This window comes from Mastomys coucha, unplaced genomic scaffold (assembly GCF_008632895.1).
Source record: "Mastomys coucha isolate ucsf_1 unplaced genomic scaffold, UCSF_Mcou_1 pScaffold15, whole genome shotgun sequence".
NCBI lineage: Eukaryota > Metazoa > Chordata > Mammalia > Rodentia > Muridae > Mastomys > Mastomys coucha.
This window is the reverse complement of record NW_022196897.1, coordinates 122,755,998-122,777,563: the sequence shown is the minus strand read 5'-3', so window position 1 is coordinate 122,777,563 and position 21,566 is coordinate 122,755,998. Positions and strand designations below refer to the sequence as shown.

Here is a 21,566-nt window from a genome sequence, read left to right as displayed (position 1 = left end):
TGGAAACCATGGCTTTCATGTTCCATGTTCTGTCCTGGGTGCTGAGAGTAGGTTTTTGATGCCAATTTCTTTCCCAATTGTTAAGCAAATGATGAATTTCCTTAATATTTTTTTTTCATCATACTGGAGAGGTTTCATGTTTAGGAAACTAGACCTTGATCACATACAACACTTTATAACCATTATTCTCAGAAGAGACCATACCTAAAGAGCATGCTCCTCACAGAAATTGGCAAATCGAACAATTTTAAAAGTGCAGGAAAACCAGATTTTCCATCTGATAATATTAGGTCACTGTCAAAAATCAAGATTGGAGAACAACTGTCTAAACTATAATAAATTGAACATTTCAAATTTAGGATGAACTGAAATTTAGGTAGTATTTAAATTCTTTGTAAAAATGGGTTTTTCATATGGTTTTCTTTTAACTAAGATTCCAGACCATCTTCACACACTGTTGCCTGTATCTACTCTTGCTCCTACCCACTATGAGAGCCCACACTTAATTGAGGAGAAACTTAACCCACTTATTTCACATTCTTTGTGTAGTGTCCTTTGGTAAGAGCTTGTTGGTGTCCAAAGGGCCTTGTGGAAGTGTGTTCTAGTCAGAAAATCATATATTCCAGTTTATAGTGGCCTCCAAGGTCAGAAATTCTTGGGAGGGCAGACAAGTTTGGATCTTTAGTGCCAGGTATGAACTGTGCTAAGGTATCAAATGAATAACTACTGATCCACCGAAGGGATACAACAGGAGATGGAACCATGGGAAGGCTTGGCCTTACCATGTTTTTCCATTTCTAGAAGCAACCACTGAAGTCCTATAGGGTCTATAAAGTCAGATTCATTTTATGATGCGGAGCTGGGCCAGATGATGTCTAGCTGGCATTGCACAGCTTTGAGCAAGCGGGATTTCCAGGAAAGCTTTTAGATTCCTAAACAGAAGAAGTATTCATTTATGAGACGCTTCACAGTCCAGTGGGTAAGCTTCAACTTCTGGACAGCCAATCGATTGCCAGGTTTAGAATTAAACACTGGATGCCAAGATGGACTTTAGGCTTGGTGGGGACAAGTAGAAAGCTGCGCAGCAATATGTGTGAAAGTATAAGAATAATAACCTTTGTCCCAGGTATATACCTCCTCTCCTCTTCTCTCTCTCCCTCTCCCTCTCTCTCTCTCTCTCTCTCCCTCTCTCTCTCTTTCTCTCTCCTCTGTCTCTCTGTCTCTCTATTTCTCTATCTCTCTGTCTCTGTCTGTCCGTCTGTGTCTCTCTCTCTGTGTGTGTCTGTCTCTGTCTCTCTCTCTGTGTGTGTCTCTGTCTCTGTCTCTCTGTCTCTCTGTCTCTGTCTCTCTGTCTCTGTCTCTCTGTCTCTCTCTCTCTCTCTCTCTCTCTCTCTCTCTCTCTCTTTCCCTCTCTCTCTCTCTCTGCCTGTGTGTGTGGCAGGGGGGGCTACTGTTTCGCATTAAGGATCTCATTCTACCACTCTCCACCTCCAAAGTGGGGAGAATAAGAGTCTCTCATTTGGGCAGGAGTTCAACAAATAAGGTAAACTGGCTGGCCAGTAAGGCTGGGGGATCCTCCTGTGTCCAACTTCCAAGTACTGGAATTACAGACTTGTGTTTCCCTACACATCTTTTTGTTTGAGTGCTAGGGATGTGAAGTAAGGCTTTTATATTTCATGGCAAGTATTTTACTGACTGAATTATCTCCTTAGTCCTCATACTTTTGTCTTTTAAAATTTTAACAATCATCATTTCTTAAATTATTTTTTTCTGGTTAATGTATAAAAGGTGGATTTCCTTATGAAGTCTGTGTGTGTGTGTGTGTGTGTGTATTACTTTGTTCTCATTGCTTCCCTTTCCCCACAGCCTCCCTCACCACCACAACTGGTCTTCAGTCCATTTCACTTTCACCATTTTTTCAAGGCACTTTGATGTCTCTAGGAAAGGATAATCTATATGTCGTCTTTAAAAACAATGAAATTAGATATGTATAGATATCCACCAAAATGACCACTAAGAGCTGTGGTGCAGTCAGAAGAGAGGCTGGAGTCATTTACAAGTTTCTACACGTAGATGGTAGTCAGGTTTTCTCCCAGACCTTAGGCTTTTGTATTTTTTTTTTTATTTTAATTTCACTGTTACCCTTGACTATTGTCCTTTTTGTTGCAGTGTTGGAGAAGCAGGAGGTATTTGTGCCTCATCTATAACTGAAAAAAAAAAAAAAGAGCTGAGAGCTTGAAACCATAATAGCTTGTATGTCTTATTCAACTTTTGAACCAGAAATGTGCTTTGCTATTATAATGCCATCATACTTCATTATTTTCCTAGAGTATGTCAATGTCCATCCATCCTGAAAAGCTTTCCAGTCCCACCAGACAAGAATAAGATAGCTTATAAAGCAAGGGTGGAGATGAAACTTCCATTTCAATAATTGTACTGTGTACATTTTCCAAGGAGAGAATAGTTCATGAAGCAACAGCCTTTTAGTTCAATGAAGCAACAGCCATCTATCAGCAAGATTTTTTTTTTTCTTTTCTTCCTTCTCTGTTGTGGTTTTTAGTGCAGCAATGTTATTGTCACTGGAAAGTTTCTTTGCAACTCTGATCTAAGTTTTAGAGTTGCTGTACAATAAACTTCCAGTGACCCATCTGCATGTTCAAGTCTGAGAAACATCGCTGGAAAACATCTATGTCTTCACTCTGTGTGCATCTCTTGCCTGGATTGTGTCATTTTCTCCAGGCTTTGCTTTGATCTCCCTCTAGTCCACATTCAATTCAGCCACCAGAGTAGTCCATGGGAAAGAGATAAAGTAGGGAAAACAACAGAAAATAAATTCCCTGGCTCTTTAAAACCAGGAGTATGGTACATATTACATAAACAGGAACACCTTGATGTCACTTAAGAGTCCTACATGAAGGCCTCTGCCACGTCTTCTGATCTATTGCTGGCCACGTGAGCCTCTCTAGCTTTTCTTCTTCCTGGTATTCTTGGGAAGAATTTCTTCAGGCTTCTGGCCATTTTATTCTGTCTTATCACCCAGCAGGAACTACTCCTATGTACTGTATTATATCATTTGTGCTGGTCCATAAAAATGATCAAGAGCTCAAGATTTTTAAAAATTGAAATGTGCTTCCTCTTAGTTATGGAGTGGGAAGCCTAAGATCAAGGTATCAGTGGTTTGGGAATCTAGTAAAGGCCCAAGGTTCTGCTTCCAATATGGCTCCTAATTGTGTATGATCCAGAGGGGAAGAATTCATTGTGCTTCCATGGTGAAAGGAGCAGAAGAGCTAACAGGAAATCCCTAAGGTAGTTCCCGTCAGCCTTTAAAGCAGTGTTCCATGATTACCTCTCCAAATGCCTCCAGTTCTTTGCACCATCACAAACCATAGATTAAGTTTCAGAATATGAATTTGGAGGAACATTCTGACTACAGAAACTACTATACTTAAATCTATCTCTGGTCCCTTTCTACCCTGTCTTTATTTCATTTTTTAAAATGCTCTCTGAGCCATATGAAATGGCTTTGCTTCTTTATTAATGGACTATTACCCAGAATGTATACTCTGGGGAACACTTCCTTCTTATTCTGACTATAACTGGAGCATCTGAGATTCTACCAAGAATAGGTGCACTTCATTCATATCTGTTCAATAAGTGAATCAATAATTTCACACTTATATGATCTCAACAAAACTGAGTATTTTGTCTTCCTTGTTTCTTCCCCCTTTCCATTCCCTTTCTTTTAAAAAGTATATATTAAGCATTTAGTCTATCCCAGATCAGGTTAACTAAGATGAAAAGGAATCAAACCTAGTCAAGGTTGGGAGAAGGGTGCACACTCAGAGGCAGAAGAGACTGACGTTACCGAGATCCTACTGAGCATGTAAATGTTTTCCTAATAATCCCAGAGGAACACTATGAGCTAGAGGCTGAAAGGTGAACATATGCATGGTGATCAGGGGATGAGTCAGATAGGAAGAGGAGAGTACATTGTGTGGAAAGATAACATCTCCAGAGGCAACCAACATGCAATGTGAAAGGGGCACAAGGAGGAGAAGTAGGGCAGCGAGGAAGTGTCGGGCTCCAAGGTGGGTCAATAGGCTGGAGGAACGATGTAGGTAGGGTAGGGTAGTGGTTAACCTTGTTTTACTTGAGGGAGTAGTAATTTATTTTATGTAAGAGAACTGCTCTAATTATTCATTGCATTATTCTTTCTCCTCAACAGTGTCATGGTCGGAATGATAAACCATGTGGTCAATCTTACAGGCTGTCTCACAGGCATCTATCCTCGGTGGCTTACCACAAAAACTTGTGATTAAGAATGATGATTCTGAACCCAGGTTTTCTGGATTTAAGTAATGGTTTCTGTTATTTACATTCTAAATCCCTGGGCAAATCCTGAAACTGAGCCTTTGCTTCCTCATCAGTGAGACAGGCATTCAATAATTATAGTATCCAAGTTGAGTTTTAATAAATCAATTTTGTAGTATGATTTTTTGACATATATAGTAACTATACAGTAGCTGTGTGCTAGATTAATATTAGCAGCAGTCTTTTTAGTGTTGTACTTTTATGTATGAATTGCACTGCTACTTAGTTATAAGGTACCATGTTAATTCAACGCTTTTATAAAATATGTAATGGTCAAATTAGGGCTGTAGGATTTTTAATATATGAAGAAATTTGGTAGCCTGTGAAATGGTTCACATAGAATTGTATTTAGCAAAATAAAAAAATAGACATTTTTGTTAAATACTGTTTTAGAATGATTAAAGTAGCAAATAATTGTAGAGTTCTTCATGAAGTATCTTACAAGTGCTCAATAAATAGAGAAATGAGTAATTATCATAATCATCTACTAAAAGTAGAAACATTCATCAAAGCTGTAGCTTTGAATACTTGCTAGCAGTGGTCACCAAGCAGGTATTTAGAATGTGAGCATCAACAGAATACATATTGTCTTAGAATTTTCAGAAGTAGTAACAATCAGAGTTGGGGGACCACTTAACTTACTCTCCCAAGTCAAAACCTGTATGTTCTGCAATACATCACACTTAGAGGGCCTGGGTTTCACAGAAGATTCTAAAGTGTATGTCCTCCTTAGTGTTCAGGGCCAACAGATTTAGTACCATCAAGAAGGGTTGATTTTCAATGAAGTCCTCCCAGGAGGCCTTAAATTGAACTTCCCAAGGCTGAGATATCTCTTCCACAGCTCCTGACTCCTGTATCCCACAGAGAGAAGGGACAATGTGAGTATAGAAGATATGCTCTTCATATTCCCTTGTCACATGAGCATGGAAAAAGATCACAGACAGCTGCAGGTAGTTAATGTTTCCGGGTATGAACAGAAGAGATTAGTCAGTCACACAAAAAACTTGACTGCTACAACTTTCCCACTGAAACTGAGGAACAGTAAAGATTCCCCGGAAATCCCCTCATAGATGGCTGAGGCACCTAAGCCATGTGGTGAACCATCAACTACTTAGTAAAGCTGGGACTCTTCACGGTGGAATGTGGCATGCTCCTGTTTTGAGGACAGCAGTAGCAAGCTCTAGGTGCTCACCTTCTAGACGACTGTGTTAGGAGTCAAACTTACACAAAATAGTTTTTAATAAAGTTTTGCCTAATTCATAAATAGACAAGTATTTAAAGTATGTGATGTAAATGAGAAGAGAAACCCTTACCTCCAGTTATCTCTTCTGTTGATGGTGTTGCTCAGTCTAAGTGTGAGAAGCACCTGCCCATCTTTCTCCCTCCCTCCCTCCCTCCTTCTCTCCCTCTCTCCCTCCCTTTTCCTTTCCCTCTATCCCTCTGTTTCTGTTTCTCCTCTTCCTTCTCCTTTTCTTTCTCCTCCTACTTCTGCTCCTTCTTTCTTTTAGTGCAGGGTCTTTGGATATAGGCCAGGATAACCTTCAACTTTCTATCTTGTTTCAGCTTCCTGAATCCTGAGATGATAGACTTGAGCTACCATATCTGAAACGAATGTAGTTCTATTAAGATATTCTGGAATTTTGGATAATCTTTCTGCTTCTGCCTGCCTCTGCTCCTCTGACTTTTAGTCTTTCCTTAGCAACATCAAGCTTCTACTGAGAATGTGTCATACAGCTTTAGGCTGCAATGCTCTTTTTCCTAGCCATCGACTCCCACAGGCAAACCCACCAGTCAAGCCTGCCATAGAAGCACGCAGGCCTGTGACGCAGGCAGACAAGCTTCAGGTCTTCATTCGCCCTCCTCTCCTCCAAACGTAATAGCCACAGTCTTCATCCTGCAGCTCTGTCCCAGACTATCTATTGTAGTCTCACCACATTGTCTGCCCCAATTCCCAGGAGACTAAGCAGGTCCTGGTAAAACACCTGCTTACCCTCCTGTGTATGCCAGCCCACTCCCAGCCCAGCCCAATTCTAAGCACCAACTCCCAATACCTAGAAATCCATTTTACCTGGAACCCTCAGAGACTACACCTAGCAGATCTCATACCAGTAACTCAACAGAACATCTGAAAGAACAGAAAGAAGAAATCACACCCAAAATATGTGGGCGGCCAAGAGTTATCAAGCTTAGTACTGAAATCAATAAAATAGAAACAAAAGCAAGGAAACAACACAAAGAAACAATAAAAGAAAGAGTTGGTTCTTTGAAAAAGTGAGTGGTGGTAGGGGCACAAAACAAAGTGCATAATGGGGGTCCTGGGTCTGTGTTTTCTTGGGTGGGAAACAGTGGGATCTGGGACAATTTCTATAGTTCCTAGTCTCCTGTGTACCCAGATGTCACTGGGGTACCACTAGGACTTGGAGAATAGGAGTTCTAGATCTGTGCTTCCCCTCAGGCCATCTATGCACCAGGTGGGAAAGGGATGACTGAGCTTGGGACGCAGGGAGCAAGGGGGTGGAGCAGAACCCAGTTTGATTCCAAGAGCCTTTTTGGAGAGTATGAAGGATCAGGGAGAGAGAAGGCCTTCTCCAGGAAGATTTGGGTGCAGCTCTTTACAAGGAAAGCCTCCCCCAAGGCAATCCTTGATGAAGAGACAGTCCTTTCTTGTCCAAACTGTTTTATTTGGTGCCAGATGTGAATGCATATACCTTACCCAGAGTAAGCCAGGGATTAAATACCTTTTGTGATGCCAAGGAAAGGAAGCTCATTGCCTGAATAGTCAGGGCTTATCTACATACTCAACAGTATGGAGAACTCCAGGTTTTTATGCTACTTAACTGACTGAGATGGTCCTCTCAGTGCAGTGTCATGGTTACATGTTCTAGAACAGGTGGAGCTTGGCTATTCCCCCAGGTCTGAGCCTGCTCCTCAGCCTTACCAGTTCTTCTGTCTGGTGGCACAGTCCACTTGCCCCACAGTAAGTCAATAAGATTAACAATATAAGCTTCATATATATATACACAGATACATATATATGTGTGTGTATATATACATATATATGCATTATATGCATGGTACAGAAGGTGAACTGTAAACACCAATCCAACTACAAACCCTTTCATCTATGGTGGTATCCTTCCTGCAAGATATGCTAGTGCAATGGTGGCACAAACCTTGTGGGACCAACCAACCAATGTCTGATTTGATGAGGCTCACTCTATGAGATGGAACCCATACCAGACACAACATAAGTGACCAAGAACCTGAGACTAGATAGCCCAGGGACCTAGTGTAAAACCAAATACTATTCTGCTGAAAGAACACAGCAATAAAGTGACTCTTAACTGCAGTCTGCTACACTCATAGATCAGTGTTCTGCTCAGCCATCATCAAAGAAGCTTCATCCTGCAGCTGAGGGGAAAAAATACAGATACCAATACCTATAGGCAGATATTAGGTAGAGAATGAGAGACTTTGGAACACTAATACGTAAACAGGGTGTCTCCATCAAATCCCCCTCCCTCAGGATTCAGAGACCCCAAAGAAGAGAAGACAAAAAGAATATAAGAACCAAATAGGATGGAGAACCAGGCCCTGAAAATCAACAGGATCAAGCATGTATGAACTCATAGAACCTGAGACAGTGTGCAGAGGGTCTGCATGTATCTACACCAGATGTAGCCCTCGAGCTAAAAGGAAAAGTGGACACATGCCCATTCCTAAACCAAAAGCTATCTCCAACTGATAACCACTTGCAAATGAAAATTGGTTTTCTCTAAAGGAGTCCCACTGGGAAAACAAGCTACTCTTAAGGGAAGGCTGCATGCCCAGCAGTAGATGCCCAGCAGTAGATGGCCAACAGAAGATGGCCAACAGAAGATGCCCAGCAGTAGATGCCCAGCAGTAGATGCCCAGCAGTAGATGGCCAACAGAAAATGAACTCAAGAGCAGCTTTTGAAATTTCCTTGCCTCCTTGTGTCATATCAGGGCCTTTTTTAAAAATTCCATTTTTATTTTTTTCTTATTCATACTTTCCTATTTACCCTATCCTTTGGTATATAGTATACTTTCCAGTTTACTGTTTTTATGGGATTTCTGAGTGTGTGAATGAGTGGGTCTCTGCATCTATATCTGTTTTTTATACCTTTTCCTGACTTCTTTTCATCTTTGTTTTATCATATTTCAATATGTTAGTTTTATTGTACCCCATTATATTTTATTTTTTAATTTTGTAATTATATTTAGGTATAGAAAACTTAGTATATATTTAACCCAGTTTAGCGGCAAGTTCTTTAGCCTTTGCCTTTTCCAGTTTGTCAATTCAAACTACAGACTTAAGACTCAGGACTTTGCCTCCCCAGTGATGGCAGATCTTGTCATGTCTGTCTCTATAATTGGTTCCTATAGCTTCCACCAGCTTAGCCAGAGCACCCTTGTCTTTCAAGTTAACCTGTTTGAAGGCAACAATAGTGCATGTCTTCTGTGAACCAGGAGCCCCAGCCTAGCCATTCCCTTGATGATGCAGTAGGTCACCCCCATCTTTCCACATAGGGCAGGCAGGAAAACCTCTAGCTCAATGGGGTCTACATCATGGGAAATCACCACCAGCTGAGCCTTCTTGTTCTCCACCAAGGTGGTGACTGTATTGACTCCTGCTCAAAGGACAGGCCATCTCTTAGTTGGGATGTCCCTTTTGCCAGCAGCTTTCTTCTCAGCATGGGCCAGTAGCCTTTGCTTCTTCTCTTGCTTTGTCTCTGGACTGTACTTGTGGGTAAGCTTAAGGAGCTGAGTAGCTGTTTGCCTGTCCAAGGCCTGAGTGAGCTGGTTAATAGCAGGAGGTATTTTGAGCCGCTTATAGATGATGACTCCTTGCCCCTGCAGCCTAATGTTGTGGGATCATTTGACAAAGTGTGTTAGATCTCTTTTGGGCTGGATGTCCTGCCCAATGAAGAAGTTCTTGGGCCTTTTCTCAAACAAAGTAGTGATCACCTTTTGGCCGCCTGTTTCTTGACTATGGCTGGGGCCAGGGCCTCCTCTCCTTGGCCTTCTTTCTTTTGGGCATCTTGCTGGGCTGGAGGAGAGAACTATATTTTACTTTATTATTATCCCTGAGAGGCCTGTTTGTTTTCTAATGAGAGACAGAAAGGGAATGGATCAGATGGGAGGGAAGGAGGAAGGAACCGGGAGGAGTAGAAGGAGAGGAAACTGTAATCAGAATATATCGTGTGATATTTTTTTTTTTAAAAAAAAATCTATTTTCAATAAAAGGAAAAAGCATTGTTTTAGGATTCAAAAGAACTCAACTACAAATCTTCAAAATTGTAAAACTTTTCTTCTCTGAGTGCTGAGAATGTTTATAATTGCTTAGCAAAATATATTAAGCTAAAAATAAAATAAAACAAAATTATGTGAGTTGGAAACTCACTTGAATGTCTTTGTAATACCATTGTGGGGGATGCTAATATAAAGGTTAGGGGGGTGAGCAGCCTCCCTACCTTTTTAATAATAAATTGTAAGACCTCTAGTTCAATAAATATTTGTTGATAACCCTCTGTGTAAAAGGCATCAATCCTGGAACATAAACTTGCATGAAGGCCATGTCTCCCCCTTGCCATTTTGGTTGTGAGCCAATCCTTTAACAGCTGAGCCATCTCTGTAATCCAGGTCTCCATTAAAAACCAGCATTTTTTAAAGTCTCATCTCGCTAAAATGAGGTTGAGAAGTGAAGGAACAAAATGTTCTGACTAAAGCAGTTCTATGAGGCTGGAAAGAAGTTTGAGGCAGAAAAGCTTCGAAATTGGAGAAAATAGAACCCTGTAAAAGCAGGAGCAGGTTCAAAACAGTTCCAAGAAATGAAGATGATAAAAGAAATTTGGGATTAGTCAGACATGTTGCGTTAGTCACTTTGTAACAGTGGAGAGAGCAAGTAGCTCTTCTGCTCCAAATTCAGGTCAGTCCTATAGCCACCACTCACATGGTAGGTAAGCAAGGACTCCAAATTCTCACTACCTTTATCATTCTAGAAAGCATACAAACATACATGCATACACACAGACATACATACATCTTAACTTGTAGCCCAAGTATAATAAGCTAATTTCTTGCCTACAGTTCTGCAATGATACCAGTGAATATGAGCTTATGATTCTGGAGATTAGCCAACATTTTCCTCTATGAAGTAAGCTTTATATTGGCTAGTAAACACTGCATGTAACATAGAAAGGCTTTGTTACCGTAGCTACCTCACTGCTTTGAGATCAAGGGGAAAGTAAGATACTCTGTAAGGAAGGCGTGTATTGATTACCTTTCATGCATCAAGAGCAGTGCTGTTCACCGAGGACATAAGAATCATAGCTACCCTTCACTTCAATTGAATCACACTTTCGGATCCCAAAGAAAACAATTAATTCCACCTCGTGGTGCCAAGGGAGCATTTGGAAAGAGCTGGTGATGTTCTGCCAGGTCCTTAGAAGATAAGTAGGTGTAAGAAGAGATAAGGAATCCCTGGGAGCCAAAGGCCAGTGTGAAGATCATTTGACTTCATCTGAAAGTCGTGAGACAATGAGTAAAGCAGGAAAATGATGTCTTGCAATTTTTCTTCTCGTGTTTTCACATGTCTAGGTCCACATTCAGTTGCAAATGCTGTCTTGTGAAGTGCTTATTCAAGTTCGCTGCCTATTTCACCATTTGGGATATTTGTCTTCATCCCTTTTTGGTTTACAGGAGTTCTTTATATACTAGAGGTAGGGACACTTAGAAATAGATGCAAATACAGATGTAAAAATCCTATGACACTGGGGTTCTCTTTTATTTAGACATGTATTCATTTACTCACAGCCTGGTTATAAGGCTGGTGGGTAAGTCTTCTATCACTAAGCTACATCCTTCGTCTTTTTTTTTTTTTAATACTATCTCTTGAAAAATAGGGGATCTTAATTTACCATAGTCCATTTACCAACATTTCCCTTTATGGTAACCACTTAGGGGTTTGAACAAACTTAAAACAAAATTTTTTCATGCGTATACATTCACAGTTGCCCAAGGTTGGGGGTGACTCAGATGTCCATCAAGAGTAGAAAATAATACAGCTGAAGTAAGCATAGTTGAATACCCAGTGTGTGAGTCCATGTTTTTAAGGTTCACCCCTGTGAATTCCTAGCTGAAAGGAATGGTGGTGGCTGTGCTCTGCCCTAGGATGTGCTGGTCATTTCATTGGCACGTGACCTTCATAAGGATCCATCAAACAGCACATGGTTCCTCTTTGTTTACCTTACACTGCATTTCAATTTTTATCTTTTAATAATACTGAGCCAAGCCGGGCGATGGTGGCGCACGCCTTTAATCCCAGCACTTGGGAGGCAGAGGCAGGTGGATTTCTGAGTTCGAGGCCAGCCTGGTCTACAGAGTGAATTCCAGGACAGCCAGGGCTACACAGAGAAACCCTGTCTCGAAAAACCAAAAAAAAAAAAAAAAAAAAAAAAAAAAAAAAAAAATAATAATAATAATACTGAGCCAATGAAGCAATAGCAGTAGCCAAAAACTTTAGCTGAGAGAAAGAAAAATGTTTCACACTTGAAGATTTCATTAATCGGGAACTGCAGGGATTTAAGGGTAGTACTAAAATGTTTTAGAAGTCCGGCTCTAGGAAGACTAATTTTCTGTGAGGAGGACAGATCTGAGAGGATAAGAAGAGTAGTAGGGATTTGAATCTACAGTGGTGCAAGCAAGGGAAAAAGAGGCCTGGGCTGGACTTAGAGTCAATGAGTAGAAATTACCTTGCATTTTGCAGCTGATTGTTTCTTTAAACTCCATTCAGCAGTGTCATAAGGACCAGAAGCACCTGCTGAAAGTGTGGGGGGCAAAGACCTACAAGTCTTTGACAGATGTTGAGTTTTCAAACAATGAGAGACCCTGATAAACAAACCTCTCTCCTGGATTTATTCAGTAGGAGCATTTTTGTCTGGATCTTGTCTTGGATGTTAGGAGTGCTCATACAAATCCACATATGGATTAGTGGAAAGTTATAGAACTCACACAATACTGTTTGGACACTTTTTTTTTTCTTTCTCCCCTTTCCCTGCCCTGCCATGCACACAACTCATCTTGCTGGGTGGTTTCTACTTGTCTCCTTAATTCCCTCTTCTGTCTACACACTCGTTAGGAGAAAGAGTAATTCCTGTCATTGGAAATGAAGAGCTCTGGAAAGCAGGGAAGAATTCAGGTAGGCGGCATGTTCCAAGACATATCCTGGCCAAGACTCCAGGCTCAGCCAATGCTTCAAAGTCTCCCATGAGCACAGAGTGAGGACCACATGGGTGTCACCTCCAACAGTCAGGAAGGGGTGAGGCAAACACCTTACTGTCATCAGGGCACCTTCATTATCCTCACCAGCAAATAATTATTGGGTATCTCTGGCTGAACCACCCACTCAATTGCATGCTTCATAGGAAGGGAAGGAAGGAAACATGAACTCTACCCCTCTGCACACAGTGAAATGATGATCAAAAGAACTAACATTGTACCCCCCACTACATCCTGCCCCAGGCCCTGTGAAGTCAAGCTCTGCCTGGAGGAGATTTCTTAAAGGAAAAGGAGCTAGTATGCAAATGCTTTAACCCAGTCTCTGAGCAAGACCATAAGCTAAGAGGAAGCAAAGATTATCAAGCCTACAAGAGAGTTTGGTTTTCTCATCTTTTCAAGGCCTCTCCTTGAACCTAATATCTTCACCACCACCACCACCCCACACACACACATACATACACTCCCCTAAGTAAATGAAGATTTCCTATATACTTCTTTAATAATTTTCTAAGTCTGTTTCCCCATTACAAAAACGTACTCCAAGCTTTTTTTTTTTAATGGGGCTCTTGAGTGAGCATTGCCTAGGAAGTTACAATGTCAAAATTAAATTCAGTATCATCCCCTTGTGTCGGGGGTTGGAGTAATTGACATTGGCTCAAAGGGTAGCTTCTCTATGTGCCTTTTCTGAAGAAGTATGGTCTGTGTACTCCATTGCTCAGCCTCAAGGTCTCCCACATCTTTTGAATGGAAATGTCATTACATTCTTACAAGAAAAAGTATCCTCTGACCCCTGACCCCCCCACAGACCAGAGTTGAGTTTTTAATCTAAATCAGGCCACACACTTCTAGCCCCAGCCCTTTTCCAGGAGAAGAGTCTCCTAGACCATATTTAGTCTACAAAGCCTTCAAAATAGAATGGCATGCAGTTCATTCCTGGGACAATGAATCTTCTATTTCTTGACCAGATCCATAAAGGCTATCAATTACTTACTGGAAATTTAAATGAGTCACATCTTAGAAGCAAGCTCCGAGGATATATATATCTAGTCTTCTACCAATAGAGTTGACCACTGTGGTCCTCTCATGAAATATATCAGACCAAAACCATTTCATTTAGCTTGTCCCTTCAGTGGTCCTGAGATTTGAGAAAAGCATTTTTGGAAAGCCTGTGAGCTAGTGACACAAATGTGGAAAGCTATTGGAATATTGTTTCCATGAAAGGTTTTCATAATTATTCTTCCTTCTTCTCGCATGTTTTGGGTGTTATCGTTGTTCATTTGTTTGTTGTGTGTTTCATCTTTTTAGGTTTGAAGCCATTTCAAACTAATAGAAGTAATAGTTGGGAGTATTTTTCAGATACTTATACAACACTTGTGTTATTAATATGAGAGAACACTGTATTAAATCACATATATAAGGTCAGTATGACCCACTATAATCTCATGTTTTATCTCTAAGTTATGTACATTTTATTCACTATTCTAAATTATATGTACCCTTTGACATACACAATTAGTATTATTCTAAATTGGCACATCACTTTCAGTTGATGTTCTAGGAAGCAATACTAAGTTCTATTTCACAAAATCCTTGAAAGGGGAACAAAATAGTAAGTGTTAACTAGTTTTTGAATTATACTTATAGAAACATGCTTATGAGATGTCCCATAGAGACTGGAAATAAAAGTGTATGAAAGTACAAGAGATAATACCTTATATACATTTGAAGGAGAAAGAAAAAACTGAGGAAATTCTCTGCTTCTCTCCTCCATAGGAACTTCAGGGTACATTAAGCCTTAGAAGCAATTGGCATTTAAATGACTTTAACTCCTATCTCATTTTGGAGCCAGAGGACTGTGAAACATTCATGGAAAACTTGTTCTGTGCTTACCTGCCAATGCCTCCAAGGAAGCCAGATTCATATTCAGCATCTTAGTTCATTCCCAAAGTCCCTTTGGAAAACTTCCTCAGTGAATGTGGAAGGAGAAGAGAATAATACATTATAAGAGAAATTTTCCAGTCAAAAACGTACCCAGCATGGACTTTGGGATGGATAGCATCTTGGGTGCTGAAAATCCCAAGTTTATTTGGTATTAACATGGTTATGTCATAGCATTCATCCAAATTTATGCATAGGGCTTATATTTCACCACGAGCCTGTATTTGTTTGATAACCAGACCTCAGCAACAGAGAGTACATGGCTTCTGGTTCCTACACAGCAGTGGTTATAGTCCCTTGGTCATCACAACTCCTAGTCTGATACTCTAGACTCTTCTTCCAAACAAAAACTTAGATGAAGCAAAAAACTACGCCTACCTATGATACCTGCCCTCCTAAAATTCCAATGGCAAGGTCCCAACCATTATCATTACAGAACTGTTTACAAATCAGTTCTTCTTTTCATTCTACCTAAGTAATGGAGGCAAAAAGTAGATCCTAAGACAAAGATTCCCTTGGTAGTGTATTTGTCTGTCTGTCTGTCTGGACACAGCGTCTTGCTATGTAGCTGAGGGTAACCTTCAATCTCTCATTCTCCTGACTTACTTCTCTGACTACTGAGATTACAGATATGTACCCCCATGCCTAGCTAGAAGATAATTTGTTGATAAAGAGAAGAGGAGGCAAGGAGGAGGCAAGTCTTTTGGAATCTAGCTTCAGTAGGATCTCACAGAGAGCTCTGGAGCCTTGATTACACCACAGACCTACATCCCACCATTTTTTGAGGCAAAGGGTCTTTTTGTGTTCCTGCCTCAGTTAGCCATTAGCTATGGGTCACCCCCAGTGGCAAAAACATTGCAAAACTTCCCCCAGCAATTCTAGACTAGGCAATTCCCATTTGGTCAAGGACAATTCTCCAAAGGAAGAGGAAGCTATAGGGTACTAACACTCAATGTTCATAGCATATGGGATTATGGTACCACATCTTGGTAAAGAGAATCTGGCAAGTTGATAATAATATCCCTACACTTACCTGCCTAAGTCAACCCAAAACATTTTCCGATGGACAGTGCTTGGGCTCCTAATGCTTCCTTTAATGCAATTCTAGTGGAAAAAGGCATACAATACACATTAATTTAGACTGAATATGTGCCAGGTACTTTTCTAAATGTATCATACTCAGATATTAGTTATTAAGTAGGTATCATTATTATCTGTATATTACCTAGTACTATAACCTTAAAGATGGCAGACCCAGGGCTAGAATCCATTTTCTTTTTTAAAATTTTATTTAGAGCTTATATTTTTTATACATATGAGTGTTTTTCTTGTATGTATATGTGAACCATGTGCATGCCCAGTGTGTGTTGGAGTCAGAAGAGGTAGCTGGATGCCTCCTAGCTAGAATTACAGATGGTTGGGAGCTACCATGTGGGTACTGGGAATTGAATGGAAGTCCTCTGAAAGAATAGCAAGAGCTCTCTATCTCTGAGCCATCTCTCCTACCTCATAGAACCCTATTTTCTTAAGACTGTATTATTAAACTGCTTATCTTTTCATTGTCAAATGGAAACAAAAACAAAAACTATAAGGTCAGAGCAAAAATGCTTAGTTTCTTGTATAAGACACCACACCAAAGTGTGTGAGGAAAAAGGAAACCGAATTATGGATTAAAAATGGGGTGGTTAATTCTCGTGTGTGTGTGTGTGTGTGTGTGTGTGTGTGTGTGTGTGTGTATGTGAATTTCAAAACATGTTGTACTTTTCTCCAGTAAGTTGATATTCACCATTTGAACTTTGGTCATTTAAATCCCATGAAAATACCATTGCATAAGAGATGGCAGGGTCAAATAAAGTAGTATCTAATATTTGTTAACAGTTTCTATAGACCAGGCACTGTTCTGTATGGTTTCATGTTTACACGGGTGTATCACACAAACCTCAGAACCACACCAGAAAACAGCCACCTTTTCACAGGAGGAAATGGAGGCACAGAACAGTGTCAGAGTTTTATTTCAGAGCTTGTATTCCCAGTTCACTTCAACACTACAGAGGAGTTCCAGATAGTTGGAGCAAGGAGCCCTGTTGGGAGGTCCAACTTTAGTGACATAAAGATGAGAAAACTGAGGCCCAGAGTCAATGACTTTTATCAGGTGGAACAGATATCAGAATAGTTAATCTTCCTAAGAGTACTTTTTATATGTTGACAAATATTATCCAAAAAAAAAAAAAAACAACAGAGAATCAATATCATTCACTTGATAGAAATTCAGTAGAGTGTATAAATGTTTGCCATCTCTTCTAGCAATCAAGAAACCCTATACATTATTGTTTGAGATGGTGAAAAAGAAACAGCAATGTCCTGCTTTAAATGCTACTAAGAGAAGTTACTTCCCATACCTCCTCGAAGTCCCAAGTTCCCTAAATATGTGAATTGATATAATGTAGCTGGAACCAACAAATTCCAATCTTAAAGCACATCTCTATGAAATTGGTAGAAAGACAAATATTAGTATTTACTAAATATTTGCTATATATGAAATGTATTGCCCATATCATTCCCTGTACTAGGTAAACTGTATATGAAATTATTCCTAAAATAAGAATGTGTACCAGTCAGCATTTTCTGCATGATGAATACTTACAAAATACAATGATTTAACACTAGGTCATATGTTATTGGGTGTCTAGGTTACCCAGGTGTTTCTGCCGAACCATGTTAGGCTTAAATATTCCCCTGGATTCAGGTGTAGGTAGCTGCTGAATTAGATGGGACCTGGCAGGTCTGGAATACTCTCTTCTGAGCTAAGGCCATTTCACTGCACATTATACAAAACCACATTCCAAGTTTGCTCATTTGAAAGTGGCCCAAGAGATCAACCACGAGGTCGCTGACACCTAGGATTAGAATAGGCACAGCGTCTTTATCCTACTAGACAAATAAAGGCACAAGGGTAGCCTAGATGCGGGATAGGGAAGGAGATAAAGTCTGCCTCTCTGAATAAGCTGCAGGTTGCACTGTCAATGGCAAAGGTGCTGACACCAGTAAACACAGGGGTTCTTATTGTAAAGAAAAGGGACCTACCTGGGAGGGAGTGGAATAAGAAAGGATATAAAGGGATGAAAATAAACAGGTTAAACCATACACATCCATGAAATTGTCTAAGAATGAAAAATAAGGAATTCTTTTAAAAGACACGGAATAATGCAGTATGTTCATGATAGGAACAATTTTATTCAAATAATTAAAAGTGTATCTGACATTGACTCAAAACAAATATAAACACATGCAAAGTGATGGGAAAATCTAAAAAAAAAAAAATAAGTCAAGAATTTTAGCTTATCACATCTTTATAGATTCTTTTGACTCACACCAGGCTACCTTTACAGGGTTCTCAAGATAAAATTGCCTGCCTTCTTTGTCTAAAAGCATCTGAGACTAGACCCAGGCAGTCAGAGTCTCTTTTAATATAAGGAATGCATATGAGAGCCAGATCAAAGTTTAAGAGCAATGGTGGAATCACACCAGCACATGGTGTAGAGAAACACTTACCAAAAATTAGGGTTCTAATTGTATCTTTGCTGTTACTACTATGCAGGTTTCAATAGTCTTTCCAGTTTAAAAAACAGATATAATATACACATATTGAGTTCAAAGTGAGAATTAAGTGGCCCATTATGTAATACTTCAGGACTAATAACTTGCACACAGTTCAGGCTCCCTTGACTTCAGCTATACCAACAGTAGTAAGGCAATAAATAGTTTTATATGTATATATTGTTTTTCTTCTCTATTCCAGGAACTATGATCTCTGCTGAATATAAACAGGAAAAAACATAAGACTTAAAGATGTGCCTTTTCCATTTGAGGAGAATGGTATCTATTCAGTGATAAGGTAAATAAATATATGTGGAACAAATAATAGCTAACGAGAACAGTGTGGAGAATGCTGAAGTGGACTCCAAGAATACCGTGATTCTAAGGTCATTGCTTTTACTCTCTGCCAAAAGAATACATTGATTTCTCACTCATGTCAATGGTTCCCTTTTCAAGGGATAGTTATTGGAAGTGACTTAACCATTGAAACTTGTTTCGTCTGATTTTTTAAACATATTTTATTTGTGCTTGGAGGTTTATCAAATCATTTTGTCCAACGGACATAAAGGGTGAACCATTATGCAAGATTTAACACCCTCCCAGAGTCTCAAAGGAGACATACACATTTCTGAAGTACAGGGAAGAGGTACCACCTAGACTGCTGGTACCACTGTATACTTTCCATGTCAACACCGCTGCCATGGGACATATATTAGACCTTCAATAGGATAGAGTAAAAGGGACAGCAGGCCAAGGTCTGATGCTTTCAAATGTTCCCCTAGATGCCAATGCCTCTGAATAATCATCCTTTCTTTCCATTACAGAGATGTCATTATGCAGGAAAGCATGTTCCCAGTTGCCCGCAGTAAGCTAGAGGCAGGAGAATACATTGTTCAAAGATAATTCATGTCCCATTAAATGTCAAAACCTCACGTGATTGAGCCACTGCCTCTCCCAATTGCAGGCTGGAAAATTCATCTGAGCTTGCATCTCTGTGAGTTGAATGGTGGGAAAAGACAGTGATCATTGAGCTCCACCACCCAGCAGGAAACAATGACTGAGCCTTGAAGACGAAGACCTCTGTGAAGTCATAAAGCAGCAGTGATTGCAATTAACTGCTGATAAATATGAAAGGGCCTCTTGTTGCTGGCGGTGAGGTGCCAGGACAAAGTCCAGGAGCAGCTTGGAAAGCCAAGTCTCTGAACTCTCCTTGATAGACGGATTAGTTCACCCGTGCTGTGGATGTCGGGAGGTGGGGAGGAAGGAGCCCTGCGAAAAGGATTGAGAGAAAAATCACAAAGGTGGCTGCTTACTCCCAGGAGAGTATTCAACCTCACCGGGTACTATGGTTCTTCTTCACCGAAAGATGCCTTGGGATGGTTCCCCCAATCAAAGCGAAAATACGAAAAATAATAAAGCCGGGCGTGGTGGCGCATGCCTTTAACCCCAGCACTTGGAAGGCAGAGGCAGGCGGATTTCTGAGTTCAAGGCCAGCCTAGTCTACAGAGTGAGTTCCAGGACAGCCAGGGCTACACAGAGAAACCCTGTCTCAAAAAAAAGAAAAAAAAAAGTTTTTCATAATAAAAGCATGCCACCGCTATTTAGTTATCACAAGTCTAAAAATAAGCAAAAATGAAAGTGAGAACTCAAGACCAAATCTTTATGAGGTAATGGTTGCTAAAGTCCTTGAAATAGAAGTTTTGGGGATAAAGTACAGGCGTTGTTTGCTCTAAAATGGCCTTTAGGTCTTGTTAATTCAAATATACAAAGAAAAAGGTAGAAACGTATGGTAGTATGTGCTTCTCTAGAAAATGTTTTTTTAGTATCTTTGATATCTACCGTGTGTGTAGGGTGTGTGGGTGTGTGTGTGTGCGCGCGCACGCACTCAGACCCAGGCTTTGAACATTAGTGTATTAATGATGGAGGAGTCATAACTGTTCTTCGGTACTCTGACTTCAGTGGCTTTCGAAGTGATAAGATATATACAGGGAATCAACAGACACTGAAAAACAATTTAAATAAAGGTTAAGACTCAGATTACAAGAAATCTAATTCAATATCCCTGAAGGACATAACAATGGTTTCAGAAGATAAGAGATTTCATTCAAATCCCTAAAGGATGGAGCAATGGTTTTAGGAGATCAGACATAAATAGAATGAATAAATTAAATGAACAAATTGAAATATTTAAGATGTTTTGAAATATTCATTCTAACATTAACTCCAAGCAAGAGGCCTGGAAACCTCAAAGTGTCCATCATCTCCACAAGATTCTCAATTGCTTTTGGTATTTATTATGGAAAAGTGCACAGAACCTAGAATTTGAAGGAAAGGGAGTTCAACCCCCAAAATGATGTGTGTTCCTTTGTGTACCATACTTGCTGTAGCAAGGGCAATTTGTATAACAATAGCACTGGCCTTGGAGCCTATTACAAATATAGAATATCAAACCTGCCCTCACCTGTGAAGTTAGACTCACATGTTAACAATATCCTCCCATGATTCCTGTGCACCTCAAAGCTTGGGAGGACCTGTCCAAGCCAAGTTACACAGTCACTTGGGGCAGAGGGTTCACATAGAAAATGGTATACTTAACTCAGCTAATTTCTTCCTCCTCTGGCTCCTAATGCTACATGTTGACCATCAGAGTGAAGGTGCAGCAAGTCTATTCTAAATGGATGCCTGAAGAAGAGATTCTGAGGGTAGATATGCACATTAGAACACGCACACGCACACACACACACACACACACACACACACTCACACACAATTTTATAGAAACCAGTAATCTAATCAAATTTCAAAGCATATACTATATACACCCTCACATGAGACCATGAAATCCTGCTCAACAACAACGGTCAGTTCCTTACTGGGAACAGGAAACTGAGGAGAGAAAAGGTTTATAGACAGCCCTAACTTTCAGGGCAAGTCTAGGCGAAGGGAAGCAGGACTATCCAGGTGTCTGCACTCCCATTTCTGGACCACCCTGTCTTGTTGTCTCAGCTGCTTGAGAATTTTTTTAAGAGGACAGAACATAATAACAACAAGAAAAAGCAAGTGTTTATAGGGCTGGTATATGGACATTTCTCCTTAGCTCATCCTGGCACCATAATTAGTCTTCAGATTATCATTTTAAAGTCACAAAACTAACAAGATTGGAATTAAAATTAAAGCCCCTTCTTCTAACAGTCTTACTAATTCTAGCCTTATAACCAGCCCTGTCTGCTTTCTCCTTACAAAGTCAATGTCAAATGAATATGGTCTACTAGTTCCAAAAGTCATACCAGTGACTGTCACTCTGAAATGCTCTGCTTCTGACTTCAGAACTATTTTCGGTCATGTACTCTTCCAGAGGC

At 40.1% G+C, this 21,566-nt stretch overlaps 1 long non-coding RNA gene across 1 annotated transcript in view; it reads right to left on the bottom strand.

Moving 5' to 3' along the window:
• LOC116092381 overlaps positions 1-19,340 on the bottom strand; it is a 34,056-nt gene extending 14,716 nt beyond the window's left edge. Inside the window, exons 1-3 of the long non-coding RNA XR_004119235.1 lie at positions 19,141-19,340; positions 15,644-15,714; positions 14,563-14,633 (exon numbers count right to left, since the gene is read on the bottom strand). This is a non-coding gene — a long non-coding RNA (uncharacterized LOC116092381). The remainder of the gene's footprint in view (positions 1-14,562; positions 14,634-15,643; positions 15,715-19,140) is intronic.
• Between the last annotated feature and the right edge of the window lie 2,226 nt (positions 19,341-21,566).